At 37.6% G+C, this 26,514-nt stretch overlaps 1 protein-coding gene and 1 long non-coding RNA gene across 3 annotated transcripts in view; one reads left to right on the forward strand and one right to left on the reverse strand.

Moving 5' to 3' along the window:
• ZNF385D (zinc finger protein 385D) overlaps nucleotides 1-26,514 on the forward strand; it is a 467,763-nt gene that overhangs the window by 108,586 nt on the left and 332,663 nt on the right. The window lies entirely within an intron of this gene.
• The window catches only part of LOC137665619 (uncharacterized), a 42,386-nt gene that overhangs the window by 13,731 nt on the left and 2,141 nt on the right, over nucleotides 1-26,514 (reverse strand). Inside the window, exons 2-3 of one of the 2 annotated variants that reach the window (XR_011048525.1) lie at nucleotides 5,284-5,451; nucleotides 4,906-5,095 (exon numbers count right to left, since the gene is read on the reverse strand). This is a non-coding gene — a long non-coding RNA (uncharacterized lncRNA). Of the gene's footprint in view, nucleotides 1-4,905; nucleotides 5,096-5,283; nucleotides 5,452-26,514 lie in introns of those variants that run through there. The other variant, XR_011048524.1, reaches the window with a different exon arrangement.

Below are 26,514 nucleotides of genomic sequence, written 5' to 3' on the forward strand. Positions count from 1 at the left end.
CAGTTTCATCAGTTGTTCTTCTATCACTAGTTTAATTAGATCATGATAGCTGTGGAATTATTTAATACCATATGGTAATATTATATCTGCTATGTTGGTGGTCTTCAGAATGGGGATTCTGTTACCCTTATCACTATGTAAGGCAGAAGGAATGTGAAGACTCTAATGTCATACTATGAATAACACAAAATATTGGTAACATCAAAAGCATCAAAAATTAAAATGAAGGTTGTTGGGGGCTTTTTGGTCTCAGTTCACTTTGGGAGTGTGGAAGGTGTTATCTGGAGTAAAGGGAGAGAGAAAAAGGACTAAGGAAAAGAATTATGAATTTCATTTTGTGAAAGTTAATTTAATGCTTCATGGGAATGGCCTTGGCTTTCTCTCCCTCCTTTTCTGAACACTGTCTTTACTATGCAAGTGTCTGTATTTTAGCAATAGTGCTGAGTACACAGTATGGTAATATTAAGGCTTTATTTAGGAGAATCTTTCTGTGGCATTAGTAAAAAACAAGCAGGTTCTTGGTGGTTATTTTCCAAAACCACTAACTGAACTGTGAAGTGCTCTTCTATCTTTTGGGGATTTTAACCCATGTCTCCAAAGCATCTTACTTTTTTAATCTCAAATATTAAGTAGTTGCTGTGGAATGAAGAAGTGTATCAAACTTTCCTTTTTGCCTGTACACAGCACATGCTGTAAGTGAAAGTACATAACCTCCTGATATTCCCACTCTGTTCTTTCATAAACAAATATCAATATTGTTAACTTCAGCGTGTACAAAAACAATATTATGAAGGAATAAAAAATACTTGCAGTATGCAGCCATTTTTCCTCCTTGTTTTTTCTTTATTGGTGATACTTGCCATGAAGACATTATTTGCTGACAAATTAAATTGCAAAGAAATAATTCCCTCAGAAGCTCCCTTTCAGCTGCATCCCTAATTCCCCCTATTAATACTGAAAATGTTAGCAGCCACATTTTCTTGATGTTTACAGAATTGCTCAGAAGTTTACAGCTTCCTTTTTTTTCTTTTTTTTTCTTCTTTGTGAAGATCAAAATAACAAGTTTCTATTGTTCAACAGTTGTTAACGTATAAGACCTAATATTCCCACAGGTATCTTAGATCCTAACACCCTTGGCTTTTTACAATTAGGAAAAAAACTCTGGCGGATATTTCGTTTATCTGGCAATTCATTGGTGTCTGAAGCTGCTACTGCCAAGCTCTTGAAGGATTTGTCCTGAGTAAATGCTCGGGGACTTGATCAGTGATTTTTTTTAAATGCCTTTGGGAGGTGAGATCAGATGTGTAAGAATGTGATTGTGTTTATTTTTTACATGAATCCCACTGGTAGAATCCTTAGGGATTTGCTGTATCAAAGATATTTATGAGAATATTGCCCTCGGCTACAGTTTGAAAGGGAGCAATGTAGGGCAGGGACAGATGAAGGGTAGGCAAACCGGTGACTCTGGTCATAGAGAATGGTAAGAGTCTCCTAGATCTGGATACTCTTTCTGGTGCATTACACTTGAGCAAATTAGGTGAATGTGCAAAAATCTGCAGTCACATTTCCACTTTGAAGGTTTGCTTGTGTATTACAGTTCCTGAATGTTCATAATTTCAGAAACAGCAAAGCGTAAACAGGATTAGTCATGCAACGGATGGTATATGCTGTTGTCCGTACGTTGCGTGGGCTTATTTGGAGAGCAAGATTTTCAGGCACATGACTATTATATTTGGCCGTTGATGTAAAACAGACGTTTGCTGTTTGTACACAGGAATACTTATATGTTCTTGCAATCTTCCTGCTTTAAAGGGAAGAATTGGGCAAGAAGACGGTAAGTAAACTCTGGCAGGTTTGCCACAGCAGTTCCTCAGCATGTGTAGGTTTACATTTCCCGTGAGTAATAGGTAGTACAAGTGATGGAGCAAGCAGAAAAAGAGGAGAGTTACAAAATCAAGTTGTGTCTGAAATTTCTTTCACTGAGGATATATTGTTCTATTAAGAAGTAGGAGCTATATGCCCTCAGTTCAGTAAGAGATCTTGAGCAATACGGAGAATGGTTGGACTCGGTGATTGTAAAGGTCTTTTCCAACCTAAATTATTCTATGATTCTGTGAACTAGCCAAAGTGCCATTTAAAATAATTAAGACATCTAACACTTATATTAATTTTGCTGACCAGAATAGTTGCGTAATCTATTAGTAATACACATCTGCTGATTTATAAAAATAAGTATGTGTATGCACATGTGCATACACATACAGAGAGCTTTTAATTAGTTGCTGAGATAATGTATAAATCTCTGCCCCTTTAAATTTGCTGATTGAAAAATGAAGAATTCCTGCCCTTTAAATGTTCGGCTTTCACAGAGGTTACAGTAAATCTCTTAATCTCCCAAGCACTTATTCTCCCCTGGGTTTTTCACAGGCATTTATCCACAGGACATTCATTTCCAATCTGTATTCAAATCCAGGAATAACTATGTGGGCTTTGAGCTATCTGCTTTCATGCACTCCTAATGGGCTCTACCACAGGAAATCTGGATGAGCTGGAAAAAAAATAGATTCAGGCCCAGTAATATTTGGCTTCCATTTTGGCTTGAGCTGAGTCTCTATTTATTCTTGGTGAAGAGAGCATTAAAGAAAGCAATTATTTGGGGGTGAGGGAAGGGCAGGAAGGATCCACAATAAAGGGTTTATTCTGGCTTTATAGAGAACAGGAGCATATCAGATTTTTCAGGCTTATAATGGGACATAGTTGAATGTATCTGCAGAATGGGGTGTGAGGATTTGAAACATATCCTGGATTTTTGTCAAATGCCCTCAGCACTTTTTTTCTTGTTCCTTACAGAAACTGTAGACCAGATTTTCAGATGTAATGGTCATAACTTTGCATTGTCCTGTAAATACCCAGTAACTCACAGTAGCATGTTTTCACAGAATCACAGAATCACGGAATGTTACGGATTGGAAGGGACCTCGAAAGATCATCTAGTCCAATACCCCTGCTGGAGCAGGATTACCTAGACCATTTCACACAGGAACACGTCCAGGCGGGTTTTGAATGTCTCCAGAGAAGGAGACTCCACAACCTCTCTGGGCAGCCTGTTCCAGTGTTCAGTCACCCTCACCGTAAAGAAGTTTTTCCTTATATTTATGTGGAACCTCCTGTGTTCCAGCTTGCACCCATTGCCCCTTGTCCTGTCAAGGGATGTCACTGAGAAGAGCCTGGCTCCATCCTCTTGACACTTGCCCTTTACATATTTATAAACATTAATGAGGTCACCCCTCAGTCTCCTCTTCTCCAAGCTAAAGAGACCCAGCTCCCTCAGCCTCTCCTCATAAGGGAGATGTTCCACTCCCTTAATCATCTTCGTGGCTCTGCGCTGGACTCTCTCTAGCAGTTCCCTGTCCTCCTTGAACTGAGGGGCCCAGAACTGGACACAATATTCCAGATGCGGCCTCACCAGGGCAGAGTAGAGGGGGAGGAGAACCTCTCTTGACCTGCTAACCACACCCCTTCTAATCCACCCCAGGATGCCATTGGCCTTCTTGGCCACAAGGGCACACTGCTGGCTCATGGTCATCCTGTTGTCCACTAGGACCCCCAGGTCCCTTTCCCCTACGCTGGTCTCCAACAGGTCTGCCCCCAACTTGTACTGGTACATGGGGTTGTTCTTGCCCAGATGCAGGACTCTACACTTGCCCTTGTTATATTTCATTAAGTTTCTCCCCGCCCAACTCTCCAGCCTGTCCAGGTCTCTCTGAATGGCTGCGCAGCCTTCCGTTGTGTCAGCCACTCCTCCCAGTTTTGTGTCATCAACGAACTTGCTGACAGTGCACTCTATTCCCTCATCCAAGTCATTAATGAATATATTGAATAGTACTGGTCCCAGTACCGACCCTTGAGGGACTCCACTAGAGACAGACCTCCAACTGGATTCTGTCCCATTGACCACCACTCTCTGGCTTCTTTCCTTCAGCCAATTCACAATCCACCTCACCACCCGATCATCCAGACCACACTTCCTCAGTTTAGCTGCGAGGATGCTGTGGGAGACCGTGTCAAACGCTTTACTGAAATCGAGATAGACCACATCCACAGCTTTACCATCATCTATCCACCGGGTAACATCCTCATAAAAGGCTATCAAGTTGGTTAAGCATGACTTCCCGTTGGTGAAGCCATGCTGAGTGCCCCTAATGATCCCCCTATCCTTGATGTGCCTAGAGACAGCACCAAGGACAAGTTGTTCCATTGTAATGAGTTGTTTTCTCATTACTTAGTAGATGCTTTGCAGTTAATATGCTAAATGGCCCATTTTTGTAAGAGAAACTTAGTATTAAATTAATATTATGGTGTGAAATAAAACACAGAGACACGATGTTCTTTTAAGTAGTTACAATGAAGCTGCATCTTGACTTTCTGTCATTTTCTCTCCTGTGTGTCAAAGAATTCATTTCAGTTTCATTAAGAGTGTACTTAGAGAATATAAGTGAAGTAGATTAAAAGAAACTGTGCTGAGGAGGCTTTTAGTTCTGTGTTTCCAGCCTATGTAAAATAACCTGAATTTGAAAACTATTTTAAATTTTATCCAGAAAAATGAGTGGTGTTACCGATGAACATGAATCCTTTAAACAATAATTTTTTCATCTTCTGTTGTTGTCTTCCCATCCTGTTTTCCTCTCTGGCATCATTCTCTTCATTATTCCCCTTCTCTGTCTCCGTTCTGTGAGCCCTTCCCCACAGCATGCATCCTTCCACTTTCTGTGCACTGTATTTTCTGACTGTTCTTTGCTAGTTCAGCTTTGCTTTGCCGTTTTGGTCTTATAAATATGCTACTTTATCAAAGACAACTGAATAGCCTTCTGTCAATAACACCAAGATGTGTTTATTCTTTCCTGTTTATAATATTAGGTATACTTTAAATATTAGTAGTATAAAGATTTGGAACAATGTTCATTTTTTTCTGATAAATGTGCTTAACTTGAGATTTTACCTTTGGAAACGTCCTTACTAAGGAGCATACAGAGTGATGATGAATTGTTCAGTAGAAGATAGATTTCTGAATTGCATGTCTTGGTCTTGTGCAGAGCTATAAGTAAAAATAAATGGGCTAATTAAACTGTGATACTGATGAAACTCTTGGCAAATTCGGTTAGACTCTCTTTCCTGGTGCTGGGAAAAGTCTAACTCAAATCGCTGTTCATAGCGTAAGTAAACTTCTGGATAGATGGAGATTAGGAAGAAAAATCAGGTCAAATCTTGGGAGATGCTGCTTACCTCTTTTGGTTTACTTGAAAGAGCTCGGGCCAAGGAGTACATTGAGGGCAAGTGATGGACTCAGACCAGTGTCTTACCCTCTCACGGTAGCACAAAAAAGTAATTGGAAAGGAGTTGCTGACTTGTCCAGTTTGAGGTTTGACTTCTTGATTTACTGATACGCAGAACCTAAAGAACAGATAATAATATGATCTAATTAAGTGTTGTCCAGCTACTTAGTAAATGATTGGCTGAGCAAATTTGCATGAAACCCTCTGGTGCTAGGAAAAGTATAGTCATGAGCCTGAAACCTGCTTTTTATTTATGTATTTTTTTCCCCTCCTTAAGGTATCAAAGCTCTGGCCAACAGTTCTAAATGTGTCTCTGACTCAGTAAGTTTATACATTGTGGGTTGTCTAACTCTGTTTTCTTACCAAGTTAAGCAAACACTTAGAATGTGCAATGTTTCTGTAACCAGGGAAGTATTACTTAAGATCACTACATTTATTAGATTATTTAAACAAGAAGCTGTTATATTGGTCTGTGTGCAGCAACCTGTCCTTGCACTTCAGATTCCTAGCTAAAATTAAAAAAAAATGTTCAAGGTGACGTAAAGAGGAAACCTGAAAAAATGATTTAAAAATTGGATAAGTTTGAAGTGGGAGTTTTCAAACTGTGGAAACCTGTTCTTTAATAAATTAGTGTTGGATGGCTGCTTTTCAAAAACAATGAGTTGTTTGGTCACACCAAGTTCTTGTTTGCTGTGGATTTCCACATGTTGCCATGATGAATATGCATGCTTCTTAGCGGTAACTTTTCTTAGCGGTAACTTTTCTTAGCGGTAACTTTTCTTAGCGGTAACTTTTCTTAGCGGTAACTTTTCTTAGCGGTAACTTTTCTTAGCGGTAACTTTTCTTAGCAGAGTTGACCCTAGCAATAAAGATAAATTATCTGTGAAAGAAACAAACATTTGAAACAGCATTTAGCTTGCAATTCATAGAAGTTTATGCTGAGTAAAAATATTCCTTCAGATGGCACATTTAATGATAATGATCATGCAGACCAGAGTCCAGAGGATTCTCCTCCTCAACTTACTGAATTTGTTCTTAATTTCTCAGGACTCTGGATGTTACAGCCTTTCCTTTATTATTTATTTTTGGAAAAAAAAAAAAAAAGGAAACAAAATATAACCGTGCTCTTCAGGATTTGAAACCTCAAAAACTGAATTCTGTCACTCTTATTGAAAAGTGTACAGATTAAAACACAAGTTTCTGTTTATCACTTAGAGATTTAAGTTTTAATATTTGGCATTTTAGCTTAATTAATTTTCCTAACATTTAGTAACTGCATTTAAATAAGGCCTGTCTTGATAGTTAATTACTGGGAATTTATGGCTGTCTTGGCATTTCTAATACACTGATGATTAGAGTGAAATCACTTACAAAGTTACATACGTTTTTAAGTAGTTTGGTTGTGAACTGTTTATTCATCCCGTTTCATGGGAGAGCACTGTATCAGTAGGGACTGCAGGTACTCACTATGCTGCTGTATGAATTAATTTACATCAGCTTCTCATCTGAAAATTATCTGATAGTCCAGCAGGCATTTTCACCTACTTCTAACAATGAATGGGGAAATTCAGTAGCTAAATAACACTTACCAGCCAGCCCAAATGCAGGTGTGGAATATGAGACATGGATATTTCCTAACTTGCCCAAAACCTTGCAGTGAGTTTCTGGCAGCCAGAACTAGAATGAAGGATATCGGATTCATGTTCTAGTTCGCATGGCTTGCCTTTCTTCTGATATTTACAGTCCGAATATGACTTACCAGTCTTCGCATCTCCATCAAAAGCTGTGGTACCTCTTTTTCTTTATCCACAGCTCCCTGACCAGAATAAAATATGTATTTAATTTCATCTTTTTAAAAGCAATATTGCAAAACTTATGGTTGGAAGATTTTTATCCTTTAATAAGTTTCCTCTGATAATAGTTTCTGATTCTTTGGCTTGTAATATATTGTAAGCTTTGCCTTCTTAGCAGACTTTCTGTCATCAGAATCTGAAGAGAACTATGCTTATATTGGTATATTTCTAGGAGGCCAAATGGAATATTCAGCTATGTTCTTTCCCCAAACCTCAACACAGGAATGGTTTGTGAGAATACCTGCATGCCCTCTGGAACTTATTTTGCTGTAAATTTTAGTTTGAGATTGTTTTGATTTTCTTACTCATTTGTAAAAAAACCCAAACACACACCAAAAAAACCCCCAAAAAAACAAACAAAAAAACCCCAAACCAAATTCAGGACATTTTTTAGCTGGGAAAAATGAATCATTTCAATCCTCTTAAGACATCAGAATAACTTACAGCGTAAATGTTATGTTGTGCTATGTACATTGTATTAAGCATAATAACATAAAATAACAAGTAGCTCCACAGAGAACAAGGATGGAAATTTTCAGCTATGCTATTTCTCATAATGTTTAATTTATAAGATGTAAAGATAGGGTTATGAACTGGAAGTTACACAAGTTTTCAGTACAAGCCAAATTCATAAATTATTTTACTCCTCTGAAATAGAGCTGAACTGATCAGACGCTGAAGCGTACGTGCCAAGAAATTATGGTCAAAAACTTAAGCTCATGTCGGTGAGCTGCGGTTCCATTCACTTCCATCAGCCACATGGAGCTTTGCTCTCTGAGGATTTTCTCATGTTGCACGTAGGCTTTTGTGACTATCAGTTTTTGTTGTTTGTTCACATTGTCACTTTTGCATAGCCCATTTAACTGTAATGGATGGATGGATTTAAAAACCATCTGCAGCTACTATTAATATAATTCTTCAGTGTATATATTTTCACAAACATTTGGTAACAGCTGTTGTAGCAAAACGCTTTTTGATTTACCTCCTTTGTATCTAATTTTACAGTACCATTTCCTTTTTTGTTTATTTTAGGTAATATTTGCCTATCAGAAAATGTCAGTTATAAAATTTTAAGAAAGTCCTTTCCAAATGTCCAGTGAAGTATTTGAACTTAAAAAGAAAGTACTTAGTATACATTCCATGTCAATAATTTAAAATCAACACAGTTTATTTTAGTGGTATTTCTGGCAATAGCTTATCAGAAGTTTGAGTGTTACTGTAAAGCTCCCGTGTTTTACTTTAATTATATGTAAGTGTGTTCTTCTGGCAAACCAAAGAAATTATTTACTATAAAAGTTGTACTCAGCCTATATTTATTGAAAGATTTAAAAATACTGTTGTATTTTAATGACTCTTCCTTCAGTGGTCATATAGTATGCTTACTCCTTGATTACTGCTTGATGTGTGATATTTATATCTAGGTAGTAGAAGACCTTTCTAATTAAATAAAACATGATACAAACTTAAAACATGTATAGCTTTTAACGATTAGAGATTATTGCTGCAGATTATACATCCATGGAGAAGAGAAGGAAATATTTTGCCTGATGTGAATTCCTGTTCTGTTCTGCAGCACATACCTTCAGTTAATGTTGTTAAAGCTTAGGATATGCAGGAAAAATCAGTGACCTCTTTAAAAAAAGTTGACTGAAGATAATGATGCTACTTGATGCTACTTATCTTCGGAGCAATAGAATATATTTGCCCTTTTTACATTCTAGAATGACTTTTGGTAATTTTCTTTCAAATTACTGATTTTCCAGACATTTGTGGTACAGTGGTGTCACTCAGCTTTTAACCTGAGGTGGGAGTCCACAAGAGGAAAAATAGATTTCATTGTAGTCTTCAGGACCACAGGGCACAAGGAAAGGAAAAGACTCTGCAAGTTAAAATCTTCTCAGCAGTTACTTTGGTTCCACAAGCGTCATTCCTGTTTCTTGACTGAAACAGGATTCCCATGCTCTAGTAGATGTAAAAGTGCTTGGTTATCATTAGGAGCAAATGACAAAGTTGTTTTATATTCTCTTTTACCAGGTTATATTTTTAGATAGTTTAATCAATGTATTTTCTATTTATACTGTAGTAAGGAATAATAAAAAAAGTTTCAATTAAAAACCTTCATCATTTGGTGATGACTGTGCAAGTTAAATTAGCTCTTGGTGTTCCAAACCACACTGATGGCGAGTGAGGTGTTCAGTAATAGGAAATAAAGTGACTCCCATCTTTTCTTGGCTCTGTAAGGTGTTTGGCAAGTCTGCTAATAGGGTTGTTGATCCTTCTTCCTTTGTGCCTCGCCACTTGGCCAGGCTATTATTTACTATGAACATCAGATAATCTGTATTTTTCTTTTGGCATTCAGGAATTTATAAATAGTTCACTGCTTTTCGAAAGTCTTGCCCTGGAAAGGCAAGAAATGTGGCAAGATCGCTTTCTGAGTAGGCTTTACAAGTATGTCCTTTAGTTCAGGACTGTGCATCTTCTAGCCTGCAATCTGAGGTAAACCTCGTATTTGGAGATAAACTCTCTCGTTAGTATATGATACCTTTAATGGAGATTCTGTTTTGAGAGCTGAATATAACACTGAGTGTGTGTTCTTTGAAAATGTATGTGATGATGGCATTGCTGGCATCATTTCCCATTATAGCCTTCTGTATTATCTTGACAGCTGGATTTTTCTTCTGCTACCCTCAGCATGCTCACTAGGTAAGATTAATTCTAAGTCAATCTTAGTGATGTGAGTGTACAAATAAAAAAAAAACCCAACCCAAACAAATAGGACATTCCTGTGTTAGATCAGTGATTTCCAAAATTAATGCTTTGGGCTGTACATTCTGGTAAGTAACTGGTTTAAATGGCAGCATCATAACCAGAGTTTAGGGAGGAAAAAAACGCTGTGCTTTACAGCCAGTTTTTGTGGGGCACAGCCGTGACTCTAATAGGCATTGTGCTGCTTCAGCTGAGGAAACTGCCCCTGCTGCTTTTCCATTGCCGTTGATAATAAAGCTTCTGGATTTGGTACTTAATTTTTTCTTTTTTTTTTTTTAAATACTAGTCAAAAGACAAAAGTATGCAAGTCCTTCCTCTGAAGCCATATTGTCTGTTTTCACCATAGGAGAGCTTGTATCTCTCCAAAAACCAAACAGCTATTGTGGCAGGATACCTTGTTGAATGTACCATCAGATGGTGCCACTTTTCTTACCATAATAATCATGGCCACAGCTAGTGAACACCACGACTGAAGCAAGAGTTGATTGTTTTCCTAAATGTGACTTTATAGCATTGCTTGTATTAGATGCTAACTTGTAGTGCCGCTTCTGGCCTGACCTGGATTTCTTGGGGATTTACAGATGTATTATATTAAGGTACCAACCAGACTACATTAAAATGAAATACAAGTCTAGCTTTTTGTTTTGACAGGTGAAGTGCTTAACAGTTCTATTTCCTAGTCCTATCATTTGAAAGGATCAAAAGCAGCTTGATAGTCTGAAATTTAGCACTGTGTCACTTTGAGGATAAAGTAATCTGTTTTCATGTCACCTAAAACCAACTAATCGATGACAAAACAGGAGAGAATCAGTCCAGATTTTTTTGTGCAGAACATACAGAAGAGAAGAAGGATTTTTGAAGTGTTATTTGAATTTAAATGCGCTTAAGTAATTGATAACTGTTTATCAATATAAATAAAACAAAAAAAAAAGAATTAGTTTGCTTCAATACTTGCAGCAGCAGTCTAATTGCAGAGGAGGAGATCCATTTCTGGAGTAAAAGATAACAGCTTGAAAATGCTGTCCTGGCTGGCTTTGGCTTTGTGTAGCTAAAATGTTAAGCTCCTCCAAAGACAACCTTTGATGAACCATATGCTAATACTTTCTGGCCAGCATTACTCCTCATTACAAAGGAATCTAATAATCTTCCCTGGCAGAGATTGCTGTCTTCTCATGTCACCAGTGATCTCTACCAGCAGTTCTGAGTGGGTGGGTTCATGGGAGTCCCACATGTTTTTGCACCGTTCCACAAAGATCTGCCCTGCATGGTTTCATTTGGAGTGCGTTTTTTGTGAATCTGATGTTATTACTTGCCTCATCAAATTTCAAGGATGATGTAAGACTAAATATCGCAGTTGGTAAAGTGTTTTATTTTGTTCGCTAGCAGTGACTTTTGTGTGACAGCTGCTCTAAGGGTTGTGGAAAGAGATGCACAGACAAATATGAGAATTTCGCTGTAGTCATGCTTTAATCTTCTGGCAGGATTCATTCACGATTAATAGCTTGTTGTCAAGAAGTACTTTTTTGTGTGTAGCTAACAGAATTGTGAATGTCAAAATTCCCAGATGTAGCAGGTAGTTTAAAAAAAAACAAGAACAAAAAAACCACACCTCAAACACAACAAAAGCCCCTTATTTTGGGAATTTAAACTAGTTATCTGCAAGCATTTCCAGAGTATTTCTTCATCTACCACAGCAATCCATGTAAGATACATTATAGAAAAGTCAGCAGGCTAAAGAATTGAATTCGGAGTCTGATTTTGAAAGGGAAGAGGAGCTCCCTGCTGAACTGGCTTGCCTGGTTTGTTTCTCAGAACATTTTCAATGTGAAGAACAGGTGAAGGCTAGGTCATGGTTTACAAGCAGTCACTTGATACTTTCTTTCCATGGAACACTTGAAAGGTTTTGCTGGAGTATCACTTGCTCTGTGCACTTGAAGCTGTTTTCCAAGTTATTCTTTATGCCACAGCATAACGTTTACCTTGAGTGCTTCCAGTAGGTGATGAAAGTGTTAATTGTGGGGGAATATGTTTTTCTGTGAAAGTCAGTTTTAAAGTGACATCAAAGAGATAATGAGGGAATTGGTGTTAAAACTGAAAAATTCTACAAATTATTTTCCAGCCTCCTGATGAATCTATGGGATGTTTACTTTAGGAATTAGCGTCTTATGGAGAACCAGTTGAGCTCCAATATCTGCCACAGGTTGCAATCTGTTGTCCAGTGCTAGAAATCTGATCTCTATGTTAAGTGCCGCTTCTGGGTAAATACTTTAAATGGCAGATTCTTAAAGAGCAGAATTCATACCTGCTTGGGCTAATATGTTCTTTACTCTCTCCCTTTCATAATTTTCTAGCTGTTTCCCCATAATCTGAAGTCTTTCAAATGTAATAGGATTTCTTTTGCAGTTTATTGGGACTTTCTTGAATTATTTTTGAAGAGCCAATTAAAGATCCTCAGATCAAATGTATGAAAGCTCAGATAGGTACTGAGTTTTTATGTATGTGGAAATTAATTTAACCTACAGTGCTTTACATAATTTCATATGAACATTTGATATTTTTCATATATATGAATGGGAAATCTTTTCCTAGTATGTTTTGTCTTGAAAGCATGTGTATGGCAGAGAATTGTCTTAATATTTTTTCAATTACTTAGAAATATTTCTACTGACCCTGGGTACCCTTAGTGTACTTTTCAGTACACTAAAAAGGTTTATTTGCCCTGTGTGAACTTTTGCCACATTCTCTGAGCCTGTTGCCAAGAATGGTTTATTTTCATGCAGGGTAGAAAGAGATCTTGTAATTGTAGTTAATGACTCTGGTTTTAACTCCTGAATATAGAATTAAATGAAAGTCTTTATTTTAACTTGTTCACTACCTTTTACTTATTTTATATTTAACTACATGCTGTAGGCTTTTTGCATTTGTATTTAGAAAACAGAATCAGTGCATAGAAGTATTTAAAAAAATAGTGCCTGAGCATTAGTTGTGTCTTCCCCACCTTAAGTTTCACAGAATCACAGAATCAATCAGGTTGGAAGAGACCTCTGGGATCATCAAGTCCAACCATTGCCCTGACACCACCATGTCAACTAGACCATGGCACTAAGTGCCATGTCCAGTCTTTTCTTAAACACATCCAGAGATGGTGACTCCACCACCTCCCTGGGCAGCCCGTTCCGATGTCTAATAACCCTTTCTGAGAAGAAATTCTTCCTAATGTCCAACCTGAACCTCCCCTGGCGAAGCCTGAGGCTGTGTCCTCTTGTCCTATCGCTAGTTGCCTGGGATAAGAGACCGACTCCCACTTCACTACAACCTCCCTTCAGGTAGTTGTAGACTGCAATAAGGTCACCTCTGAGCCTCCTCTTCTCCAGGCTAAACAACCCCAGCTCCCTCAGCCGTTCCTCATAGGTCAGACCCTCCAGACCCTTCACCAGCTTGGTTTGAGACAAGAAATTCTTTACTAGCATTAAAATTCCTTTCCTTAGTATAGTAATACTTCAAATTGTTATATGGCACACTTTTTAATATGAACTCTTTACTAGAAAGTCATAGTTCAGTTTCCCTATCTCTGATGAACTTGCAGAATGTATCTTGAAAGGAAACATGACATCAAGAGCTTCTTGTCTGTGAGAAAACAGGTTTAGAGGTGAGATCTACTCCCCCTGTTTTTAACTGGCTCTAGGAATGAAGGCAATTGACCTTTTGATCCAAACTGTGAATATTGTATTCCTGGTTTTGGCAACTTCTGCTAAATGTTGCAATATTTCACACTTTATATGCCTGTACACACACACGTATATATACACGTATATATGTATAAACCAAATACATCTATATATATGCATTGCTGTAACTGTATAATATGCCAAAATGGAACATGGAAATTAGCACATTGAATAACTCTACCTGAATTTGCATGTGTTACAAGCCAATGGTAGTCCAAATTGTGATTAAAATATCCTGTACCTTTGCTACTGTTTGTCATTTCACAGCCTGCTCAAATGCCTTAAATTTAGTCAGTCCAATACCAGATGTTCTGTCTTTAACCAGTGAAGTAATTAGATCTATTTCTGCTATCATGTTAGACACTTTTAATTAAAAAAAAAAAAAAAAAACAAAACAGAGTTTTAAAAAATATTTCCCATTCTGTGTATAATGAGAGCTGCTTTAAATATTCTGCATTGAAAATATAATCCAAACAATTGACTTGTAATTGAACAGCAGATTACTTTTTTCTACCTGTGGTGCCACCCGATTCTTCATGTTTTTGTAATAACACAGATTACGGGAATAATTATGAATTTCAGAAAAGTGCTTTATCATTTGTACTTCTATTGAAGGTTTATTACTTTGCTCAAGATCTGTAATAGTTGGTTCATAAAGTATTTTGTTTGATTTTCAGTGTATAATTATGTTACTGCTTTCCCTTTGTTTTGTTAAATGCTTCAGTACTTTCAAACTTTCTGTAACTAAATTTAGTTTTATGGAGAAACTGAGTACTTCCAAACTCTTAACAAAACTGTTACTGCATTATAGCCAAAACTGCAATTAAACACTTTTATTTGATGTTTATAAAAGGTGACCCCATTCTGTTGATATCCTGGTGTTTCGTAGCAGGTACAATATATGCAGCCTAGGGAAGAGGCCAAACCAGCGTTTGTCTTCTACTTCAAGTTTACAAGCTTTTATACAAGTATAGCATTGTTGTGTTCTAGACTTATTATTAAACCTTAAATTTTATTTAAAGGCATTTGCCCTTTACACAAATGTTTTGGCTGTGTTTGGTCATTTGTAGGTTATTGCTTGTTTATCTCGTACACAGATCTAAAAAATTCTACTTAATAGATTTTCTTCTCTGAATAAAATAGTATTTATGCAACTGGATATGCTGCTTGTCCATCATAACTTTGCACAGTTTTCATAAATACAATCTGTTTTCCTATTGGGTTTGTTAGTCCTTTTAAGACTTTGAGAAGCTGAATTTTAAAAAGACAAATTTATTTATTTCCCCAAAGTAATTGTAGCTATATAACTTGTTGCTGGAAGAGTTCCTGAAGTGTCTCCCAGCAAAGAACACGGTCTGGATGTGCTGTGTTGTATTACACCACCCATGAGTATGAAATGAAGGAGAATGGAAGAGGGTATAATAACTTGAGAAAGTTGTGGTGATGAATTTGCTACTGAAATATCTGAGGGGAAGATTTGGCCATGGATCATTACCCCAGAACAGTTTTCAAACACTGCCTTTACCTAAAATTCTGTGGGTTCAGTAATGGCTGTGGGTACAAAGTTGAGCACTTAAGGTAATGAATGGTGCAGGATAGCAGCCAGCTGCTTTTATAAAATCTTCCCTTGTTGTGGCTTTTGAACTAACCTGTTAGGTCTTGGATGAAATGATGTGATCGCACAGGTTTGGTAGTGTCACTCTTTCTGCTGTTAAGTGTTCAGCATCCATGAGAGGGCACTATAGCATGTGTTACAGATGTAGAGAAGAGCTGCATGGAGAGGCTTAGAGAAGCAGCATGTCTTCAAAGACATAGCTGAAGATAAATCTGCCAAGTATCTTATGTTATTAAATTCCAAAACCGAGGCAAGCCACTTTTATTTCTTTAGAAATATGAGAAGTGTAAGTATGCAGAGACTTCACAGTAATTTAATACTAAGACAGACTGACTATGCAACAATTAATAAAAGAAGATAATACAGGTTTGAAATATTGCGTGTTTTTTATTGCTGGACACTGAAATTATTTAGGCACATATATTTAACTATTTTATCTTAACCTGACAAGATTAGTAGTGGTTTACGTTTATTGGAATGAAAGTGAAACGAATGCATCAAATGCCCCCCCCTCCTTTTTTTTTTTTTTCCCTAGCTCACTGACAGGCAGAATAAAATAGTGAGTTTCACTTTTCTTTGTTCTTTCTGAATCCAGGCAAACAGTGTTAAAATGCAAAAGCTAAAAGTCTGACACTGTAAGTTTAAATTATAGTAGTAGCAGCTGCAGAACTAGTTTTTCTACATGGGTGAATTAAACCTAATAACATGCCCCCAACCCCTGAGGGGCTGCCATAGCAGCACCAGGCACAAGCAATTTCCATACTGTGGAGCTTGAAAGAGTTCTGCTGAGGTGCAATTGAAGCCAGTACCAGGTCTTTTTTCCTGGTGATTTCCTTTATCAGCTCTCCAGAGAGTATGTTAAAGTGCTGAAGCTTAAAGGCTTCCATGTTTTCGAGAGTTGGGAGGCTATCTAACATCAGAGTGTTATTTGTGCACCAACCCAACTGTTTCAATTACCAATTTATCGCTGGGGAGCAGTAATGGATTTTTAAAGTTTGAAGATAGATCTGAGCTCTTACTGTCTAAAAGAAAATTCATGATTCTGTTAGGAAGATAGTGTAGATGCTGAAATGGGTACAGGATTTAACCCTAGTGTTTTGGTTAGCATTTATTAATATGCTTTTATAGATCTTATTAGAGCTGCAATATTACCCATTCTGCTCTACACTGTAGTATGAAACTGAAATCTGTGTAAAAATACTGGAAATTGTGTTATTACTCCTATTAGTTTAATGTAATAAAATTACCTTATCCCTACCCTCAGACTCACAGTCCTTTGGCAGACTTAGTAAACTGTCATGAAAGCCCGAGAAACACGTTATCGTCTCTCAAGAGGTGAAACACAGTATCTACGTTTGTCGTTGGTACTGCTGCTCTCACTCTGTTCCACAATGCACCTAGACAGCCAGTTAATTTTCTGCATGTGCTTGTATTAATTTGGGCAGAGCAGGAAGTATTTAAGGTAATTGTCTGAAAAAGCTGAAATATTATGTTAGTGCATATCAGTGTAATGGGATATTATTTTGGTATTTCTTTTTGTAAAATAGCTAATTTGTATTAACTGCGATTAGGAAGAGTGTTCTTCTAGAACTGTTTTTCTGACCCCGGGTAATACAAATTCACAGCCTATTTCAAAGGCATCCAAAATAGGCCGATCAGAGGTGTTTTCATGCGTTGTTTCAAAACTGGAATTTTATAATCCCATACGGAGTGATCAGGACAAGACAGTTGCGTTTACACCCGGCACAGTGTGCATCTCACAGCTCTGACCACCACCCCCCTGCCCCCTCTAAGGCTGGGAGGGTGCCCAGAAGGGTATGCGGCTGCTTCCAGGTTTCCCCAGTGTGGGTGACTGGGGACCACGGTGGGAGCTGTTGGAGGAGCCCAGAGTAGGTAGCGCCTGCCTTGCAGCATGCCTACCATGCTCAGGGGTTTGTTCAGTCACCTTCTTGTGGGTTTGAACTTTTTGTTCTTGTTTCTTCCTTCTTAATTCTAGACATAGTTTAGTGATGGTTGGGGAGGTGGGTTTTCATTTATTTTGTGGTGTTTGTTTCCTCCAAATACAGTCCCCATATCAGTTTTCCTTTTAATTTCTGTGGACTGTTATTACATTGGGAATATGGAGGAACAGCTGACCGTGACTGGCTTGCTGTAAGAGCTAGATTTCTGTGTAGCCTGCCATGTAGCTCTGTTCAAGAGGGATACCCAAGAGGTGTTTTGTTAGTGCTGCTGCAGGGCTTTTTAAATTATAAGACAGTGTTCTCAGGAATGTTGATGAATTTCAGTGACAACTTCAGTAAATCAGACAAGACATTTTCAGCTGTTCTTTTGAATTTGATGCCTTATTCTTTGTGGGGTTTGGGCATATGAAGGACCCTTTTAAAGGGAAAGATGTGACTGCAGTTCCACAATTCACAACATTAAAAAAAAAGTTTGAAGGCTTTGTATCCCTGCTTAATATATTCTAAGAAAGTAGATTAGAATGGTTTACGAACCTATCAATTCCAGCATGTCAGTAATTAAGGGAAGGGAAGAAAAATGAATTTTGCAATGTCATTGTGGATCACTTTGTCTAGCGTGTCAGCCAAAACTTCAGCTTCAGAGCAGCCTGTTGACAACAGTTCATGTGTAGAGCCATGTGGCTTAGCAGTACTTGCCAGGGAGGGGAAAAAAAGTGATGAAGAATATTTTGTGTTTGTTTATTTTCATTTTAAGCATGAAGGGATTTAATGTCATAACTGCTTTATTCTTGTTAAAAGAAAATGGAGCGAGTGCCCCTAACAGGACACTGGAAATTTATGGTATGGTGTTGAAACCAAGATCGTGACAAGAAGCACTTCATACCATGTCTATGGAAGCAGTTATGTTTTCAAAAAGGATGTTATGCGGAAGGTCACACCTTTGCTTCCATCAAGATTCTTGTACAATGCAGAATCTCATTTATATTTTTAAAATTAGTATAAACTGTTGACTGTCCTTAGAGTGTGATTGCTGCTTTAAAAATTATTACTTCAGTTCCTATTTTAGAAACAATTTTGTCCATAGTTGCAGACTCCCTGAATCATGCTACCCAGATATCAAATAGTTCATGTATGTACTTCCAGCTGCATGAGCTGGAAATCTTTTATAATACTATATAACAGGTTTATTTCTAACAAATAATCTTGTTTACCTATCGTGGTCTACTGTGTACATCCTCATTGCTGCTGACGGTTAGGAGATATTGCTAAAATAATTTCCTGGATTCAGTATCATATCCAGACAGTTATGCTACATAATGAAATCACTAATTTCCCCCAGTTAAATGGCTTCATAAAAATTTTGATGAAAATTAAAACAAACAAACAAAAAAAACTAGGGATGAAATCATGTCTCCATTAACCAAAATGTCACTTTAGTTATTCAAGTTTGAGTTCCTACACCCATGTCTAGACTGGATAAGTGTGTTATTTTTACAGGTGCCAGCTAAACCCCTTTGTTCTCATTGGTTTTAGGGAATGTATATAAATTCTTTGCATCTTTGAAAAATAGTCCAGTTTGATTTCTAGACCTTGAATGTTAATGCCAAATCCTGAGCAGTTTAGAGTGGCAGAGAGGCTTTGATTCAGTGGGTAAATCTCTGGCTGTCAGAAGGCTGTGAAGAGCTTTCAGTTCCCAAGTCTGAATTCAGGAGATACTTTCTAACTATGACATAATTTAGACCTACTCACCTATACCACTGATATCAGATATATAATGGGCTCTATATTACTGGAAAATTAAATTTAGCATGGGGTAGTTCTTGTATTCACCTTATTCACCCTTTCCTGTCCTATATGGTCTTTATAATTGCTACTTTAATGTACTGCAGTATTTTTATGTGTGGTGACAGTTCTATTACTATGTTAGGTAAGTAGATTCTATATTTAGAGAAGTCTTTCGGGGTGTCTACTTCACATCTACAGTTTACACATCGTAGAACAGCTTTTCTGAGATAATTGTTTAATTAAGCTTAGGAATTTCTTACTACATCTAACAAATATGTGCACCTTTCCCTTCCTTTGTATTCTAGCAAAATGTCTGAGAAAATATTTTCCCACAAAAATGCTATAGAATAATTTGTTATGGGTTTTCCCATCTTTTTGTCATCAAATTGCTCGATTTCTTAAATATGAGGAATAATTACATGCTTATGCTTAGTATCAAAAGCCTTTTTTATTCAAGTGAAATAGATTTCCTTCTGCTAGAAAGTGGAAGTTAAGTTGACGGTGGTCACCGTGCACTCTGACTTTACCTGTAGTTCTGTATCATGATTTATGAGATTAACATGTCGATTCAGCATGATTATAGAGTGCTGTAGGCCTGTTTTGAATTTGGCTATTCCTCTATATGGCAAGACAGTTTCATTTTTTGTTTGGTCCAGTTATAGGCTATTGGATATCATAAGATCTCTAGTTCAGTATTCTGATAATTGTAACTACAGTCTGATTTTTGCTCTGCCACCTGATTTTATTCTGCATCCATTGCAATGGTACTGTTGCGCTCCTGTTCTTCTGTGATGCATGATGTGCGATGTGCTGGGGTGCTTATCTGAGATCACTGTTATCCATTAGCTTTAGCACAACACCATTCTTTTCTTTTAAAAAAAAAAAAAAAAAAAAAGAGAAAGAAGGAAAGAAAACAACTTCAACAAATGAAAATGAGATGAAATGGATTTTCAACAGAAATATTCTACCTCTATCAATGTATTTGAGGGCATTTTTTCTAGATGGTCCTAGGCTCTATGTTAGTGCAGACAGTCCTGCAGAGCCCTGGGATTTAGCGGCAACAGCAAGTTGAAACTGCTGTATGGGCTGGCAGAAGTGAAGCCATGAGACTGCCAGTGAAGTGCGATGTGCTGTGAGTTCCGAGGTCCTGCCATCACCCAGCGGTGAGTCCAACAGCTGAAGTGATAGAGGACAAAAGCATTACATCGCCTTGCTGTGAGAGGGTAGTTGAATTGACAGGTATGTTCCCAGCAGTGCACTCTTTAGAGAAAACTCCAGAGAGTGAACATAACAACCCCAGAACCTCAAGCAAACCTGGATACAGGAGAAGACTTCTTTGTTTACTGCCTTTTTTTTTTTTTTTTGAGAGAGAATAAAATCAAAATATTCCTTAACTGATTTTCAAGAATATAATTGCTGGTGTATTTTTTCTTCTTTTAATACTTGGTTCTTTCTGATTTATTTGAATCTGTTTCATGGTCTTTGCATTAACATTTGCCAAGTAGAATACAGCTAGGAAGGACTGTTGTAACCAAATATCTGATAAATAAGAATCATTTAGAGTGGAACAAAACCCTAAGTTCTTAACTGTAGGCAGAAAATATTCATCACCTTTAATCTGCTGATAAGGGAATCTACTCTTGAACGGGAAGGCTAATACCCTAAAAGAGTTTATCTCAGTGTTTGCTTCTCTTATTGGCTTGAATGGATGATCATGAATGATCTGTATTTTTTTTTTCCAGTTTAATTGCTATATGTAAGATTTGTAGTTTGAAGCCTGCTTTTATTGCTTGTAATGACATGTCAGAGTGTAATTAGCTTACCACTTAACTGTAATACCAGAAATAATGATTGACTTAAGTCAGACATAAATTCTGCGAAGTCTAATTTTTATATTTGATTCTAGTGTTTCTTTTTAACTCAATGTATGCCTGTCCATAAACACTAATTTCAGCTTACTAATGATGAAGAAGCCTATAGGGTCAATCAGTAAACACAGGGAGCTAATCAGTATAAAACCATGGCAGTTGATCTGTTCTAAAAATATCTCCAAAGTTATATCTTATTTATACCTGAATTTACGTGATTTTTTTTTTTTCTGGACTAGCAGTAAAGCAGAGAAAAGAGTGACTTACAACCAGTAAGACTTGCAAGAGTAGTAATAGCTCACTTTTACAAGGAGTCTCAATGTAAAAAAGGTACATAGATTTGGTCAAAAGAACCAAATATGAGTGTACGCAGGATGGGTAGGAAGCAAGCTAACACAAGCATTCTCCAGAGTGGCCTATGTTGTTGTTGTACCAAAAAGTGCTTTGCACTGTTTAAAGCTCTGACTATTTCTGGGGCTTTGACATGCTATAAAATAATAGATTTGTAACATGTACGAGCTCCTAGGTCAACCTTAGAAGTTCATAAAAGCCAGATGCTGACAACATGTACCTTCTGCTTGTGCCTCATTGGCATGCATTGTATGACACTACCTCTTAATTTCATGAGGCTGTGCTTTGTTTTGCTTTGTTTTTTCCGCAAGGCTTTTGCCTCATTCAATGCATTAGGGTACACAGTGCTCAGATTTAAAAAGGAACTAAAACCTCTTACTGTTTTTTGGCCTTTTACATGACAATATTTTAATATTAACATGCTTACTAATATAGATCAGACATTTAAAAAGTCCAAATCTAATGACAATATAAAGATCAAAACACATCTAGTTTTCCCCCTTTAACTGATTTCAACATGTATCATATTTTGTTTTATCTGGGAGCTTACAGTAGAAATGAAGAAATTATGAATTATGGCCTCAGTTTGTTGCATAGACTTCTGAAAGACAAATTGCATTTCTGTGTTCAGTTCAGACTGGCTGTGTTCAGTTTGCAGTGTAAAAATATTGAGTAAATATTTGATGAAGTGATTTTTCAGCTATTATGACAACAAAACTATTTTAGTGTTAACTCAGACCCAGATCCAGCTTAGAAATTAAAGATGTCACAAGGAAGCCTTAACAGGCTTGCCTGGGCACCAGATACCCTTCCCTTGATTTCTGTAAGCTTTGGTGCAATTTGTGCTCGCAGTTGATAAGACAAGAGGTGATTTATGGTTGATTTTTCCTGAGGAGCAGATGGAAGGCACCAGCAGCGATCAGAACGGGTTGAAGAGAAAATATTTACATGCTTATAGTATCTCGTACTGCATTTCTGTGTTGGCTGTACAGGTGGTCATAAGACCTGGAGTCTTCAACTGCTTCTTCCTTCCCAGATGTTCACAGTGAAGAAGCTGCTGAGAGATGCTGCTCTGTCGTGGAGAGCTGGGGACAGCTGAGGAGGCTCCAGGCACATTTGTGTTCATTACTGGTCTCTGCTGACATCCTAGTTTGGACGCTACTTTTGGTCTACCCTCCTGCATTTGACTGGCTTGGATCTCCCATGCTATTAATAGGACACAGTCCTCTATTAGCAAACTGCAATAATCTTAAAGAAGAGGTGGCATCTAGGGGGGCAAAAAGTACATCGTATTTTGGATTTGCTAACGTCTCCTTTGTTACTGCCATCCTCCTCTGTCTTAGATCCCTGCATTTTTTTTAAAGCATGACATTTCTGCTTTTTGATGCAGAAGTAAAAGAAACAGGCAGAAAGGGGCTCAAAAATGTTGAGATCCAAGGCAAAATAGTTGAGAGCTTTTGAAACATAATTCTGAAGAATTTTGCAAGGAAATTAATGTTTGTGTTATTTCTCATAGGTTACATTTTCTGCTTGTTAAGGAACGTGAAAAATAAATGTAAATTGTAGAATTGGATTGGCAATAGTACAGTATAATAGACTGTACTTCAGGCCTGATTATTCATGTGTCCCTAAGGTTGTTCTCATTTGGGAGCCTAAGGGTTAAAACTGTAGTTTCGTAGCCAGCTAGCTGATAACAGCTTAGCATGTGAACAATAGGAGCCAAAAATCTGGATGATTGATTTAGTACCTGATCACATTACATTTGTTACAACTTTCCTGAAGAATAAATTTGATGCTGGCAAGAGGTGCCAGATTGACAGCTCTAGAATCTTATTTATCTACCGAAAGAGAACATTTCTGACAGCAGGAGTTTGAAATCTCTCTTACTGCCCCCAAACTCAGCCTAGTGGGATTCAGTGCAGAATATAAGAATGCAATTTTGTCCTCAAACCATTTAAGATTAGGTTTCTCTGCAGAGGTTAGCAAGCTCCTGCACTGCATAGGGAAGGCACATCTCCATGAAAGGTGTTGAAGTTGTGTGATGGAAGAGCCTCAGAGTATTATTGTGCACATGGTTCCTGACTGTGGAACAGAGTAAGAGACTGACGAGGAGCTGTGCCTGCATCCTGACCCGTGCTGCCTTCCCCAGTCCATGCAGGAATGGACCATTCGGCTTCTCATTTGCAGAGGGATTCCCCATGCAATATCATCAGGCTTTGGGGGGAGGGCTGGGGAGAACGGATGGGGAACAGAATGAAGGAGAGGAGTGGCCTGTTGTTTTCCTGCACAAACTGACACTTTTGTGCTTTTAATAGTGTAGAGAGGAGGGCAAAATCCTCCTGTCGATGGCTCACTGCAACCTTTGCTGGACTTCCCTTGGTTTTAAGAATAAGCATTTGTATTCTTATGTGTAGGTGTGAGAGAGTGTGTGTAACCTCTTTCCTAAGCTAGTGTATTTTTAACATCATAGTTTCTTTAATGATGGAAAAGCATTAGCAATTTTGGCCTAGAATCTTTGGGGTTTTTTTATGTTCTGGTGTTCTGGTGGCTTACTTCAGGATTATGGGTTTTACTCAGGCTGTTGATCTTCAGTTTTGTGTATGCCTTGTTTGCTATTGCTTTCATCCTGAATAGTGTGACAGCCTCTGAATGTGGTGCACTGTACATGTGAACTGTGGTGGTGCAGTCTTTGATATAGGTGGCTCCTGGTCCATCAACATTATTGTAGATGAAGATTGTTTTCAAAGAGTGCTGAGAGATTGTCTTGACTTGATGGGTGTCCATGGAGCACCTGGGAGTTGTGCTCTGAGCAGCCTGTGTCTCTGCATCTCCTGCTGCAGTACTTCTGGAGTTGAGCAGTGGCTTTGAGTTTTCTATCCCATCCAAGCAGAATAGTACAGAAAAGTGAAGGAAGAAAATAACATTTCCATCGGTGATTTTATCTGAGCAGCTGAAGTTTGAAAGAAGTTTAGAGGAGCCTTTAAGGTTATACTTTTAACTGTGAATAACTGAGATGTGCAGATAATGTGGACTTCAGATAAAGCTCAGAGGGACTGAAACGTATTTAGTTCTGTGATAATACTAGCAGAAATTGGTGGAAAATACTGTTTAGAACAGGATTAGATAAAACTCTGGAAAAATACATTAAAGCACTAATCTTAAATTGGCAGAATGGAATAGATGACTACTGCTGATAAGTTATTATTTATTGGATCTACATATCTTATATGCGAAGAAAGTTTTATAAAATTTAATGTTGCGTTTTCGCAGTTGGTTTTTAAATGAATGCTAGTTTCTGCTGGAATAGGGTCTCATCAAGCACATCCCAGCATCTTTGGGATTTCAACCTGAGCTTTACTAGCACAGCAGTAGTGCCTAAGGTTGTCTGTATTAAAACCTTGGTGTTTGGGGGAATGGAGAAGAACCAGCAGATTTAAATCAGAAATTAGTTTTGTAATTTGCCTCCAGTCAAGAAAAAATAATCCTGTTTTTTTTTTTTCCTGAAATGTTGACTTTTCTATAAAGACCGTCTGTTTCTCCCAGAGCTATAGCAACTTCAAAGGGTCTGTCAGCATTAGCACAGCTTGGGTAGAAACAGCCAACAGGATGTGGAATATTTGTACAGTGTTTCTAATTCTGGAAGGGACTAAACACTCTGCTGTTTTATATGCAAATACAAGAGATGATGATATAAAATGAGAAGAAAAAATAACACAAAATGCATTCTTTGTGTTTCACACTGAATATGTCAAAGCATTGCTAGTCATAATTGCATGTAAGTGCAAGACTGAATACAAGATTATTGGTTAAATTAAAGTTGAATGGAAGCCAATCAGACTATCTGGTTTTTTGGTTGTTGTTTTAGTTTTACATTATAATGTAGCATGCTGTATTGTCATAATGTAATATAGAAATTGTTAAAGATGAGTATTGCTTGTAACGTATTAGAATCCTATATATAAAAATTTCAGGTTGAAATTTGTCTTGTTCGCTCTCTTCCTGAAGAAGAACTTGTGAGCAATTCTGGGAACAAACCAGTAGAGAAAAATAACTGTTGAGACTTTAATGGCTCCATGGTAGGAGCATCTGGGAGTAGAAAAGTAAATTTTTCAGAGAAAGTGTCCTTGCTGAGGAGAAGCAATCTGAAGCGGTTCAGTGAGTAGTTTTTTCATTATATTCCACTGTTAAACTGGAACAATTCTCCCTCACTGTTAAAAATGGTACAACTCTCAGTGCAGCACTAGTTCTTGCAGTTTCACTTTGCTGTGTGCAACTTTGCTTTTCAGTGAATTCTACAAATACTTGGGAAATTCTACGGGGAAAAAAATCAGTGCAAGCATAACGGCAATGGAGAGTACCTCGAACTACCAGCATAATCTTTAGAAAACAAAGAAATGACAGTCACTTTGAGGTGGTACTGGTTTGTCTCCTCGCTCTTCTACCCTTATGCCAAGGGTTTATCTGCTAGTTTCAATGTATTTGAAGAGGAACTCAGTGCTCTAGGTAAAGGGAACCAAAACCATGAGCATCTCTAGATACTCAGGCTGTTTACGTTGGAGAGGGCTGTTGCATTGTAGAAGACCGGACATTACCATTTTGCTTAGAGAAGGAAATCTGAACTCCCCATGAAACTGGAACAGTAATAAGCAAAATGGAGTTCAGAAAACTGTGTAATTTTTCTCTCTCAGAAATAGTGGAGGAAAATTTAGTTTGTATAGCATGAGGTCAAGAGTAAGATCATTCAGTGTCTGAACAAAAAAAAGCAACGTAGTCGTAACAATTATTTAAATGTGTTTCTGAAAGGGAGAATACCATAGAAAGAGTTTGTATATATATTTTTTTACTGAATTCTGCTAAACCTCATTAATAACTGGTATCCTTCTGAAATTTATGAACGGGAAAAAAATGAATTGCTTTTCCAAAGTAAAAAGGGGAAAGTGATTGCCCTTTTTTCATCCGTTTTCATGAGGATGCCTTGACTGTGCAAAACTCTGTCATTGGTACCAAGTAAACGTTTCAGCGCTAAGTTGTTTTGTTTCTGGCCAATGTTGTTAAATATTATTCAGTTATACTTATGAGTGTTTTGTGTGATTTCTCCCTAAACAATGGTTTCTCTATTTGAGTATGTTTTTGTTTTTTTTGTGTGAAAGGGGGGAGATCTGGTTCAGCACATTTACTGCTTTGTTGGGATTATCTGATGTAATGCACCTGAGCTCCTTGCAGCCATAAATATTCAAACTCACAGCAAGGGAAT

Source organism: Nyctibius grandis, chromosome 7 (assembly GCF_013368605.1).
Source record: "Nyctibius grandis isolate bNycGra1 chromosome 7, bNycGra1.pri, whole genome shotgun sequence".
NCBI lineage: Eukaryota > Metazoa > Chordata > Aves > Nyctibiiformes > Nyctibiidae > Nyctibius > Nyctibius grandis.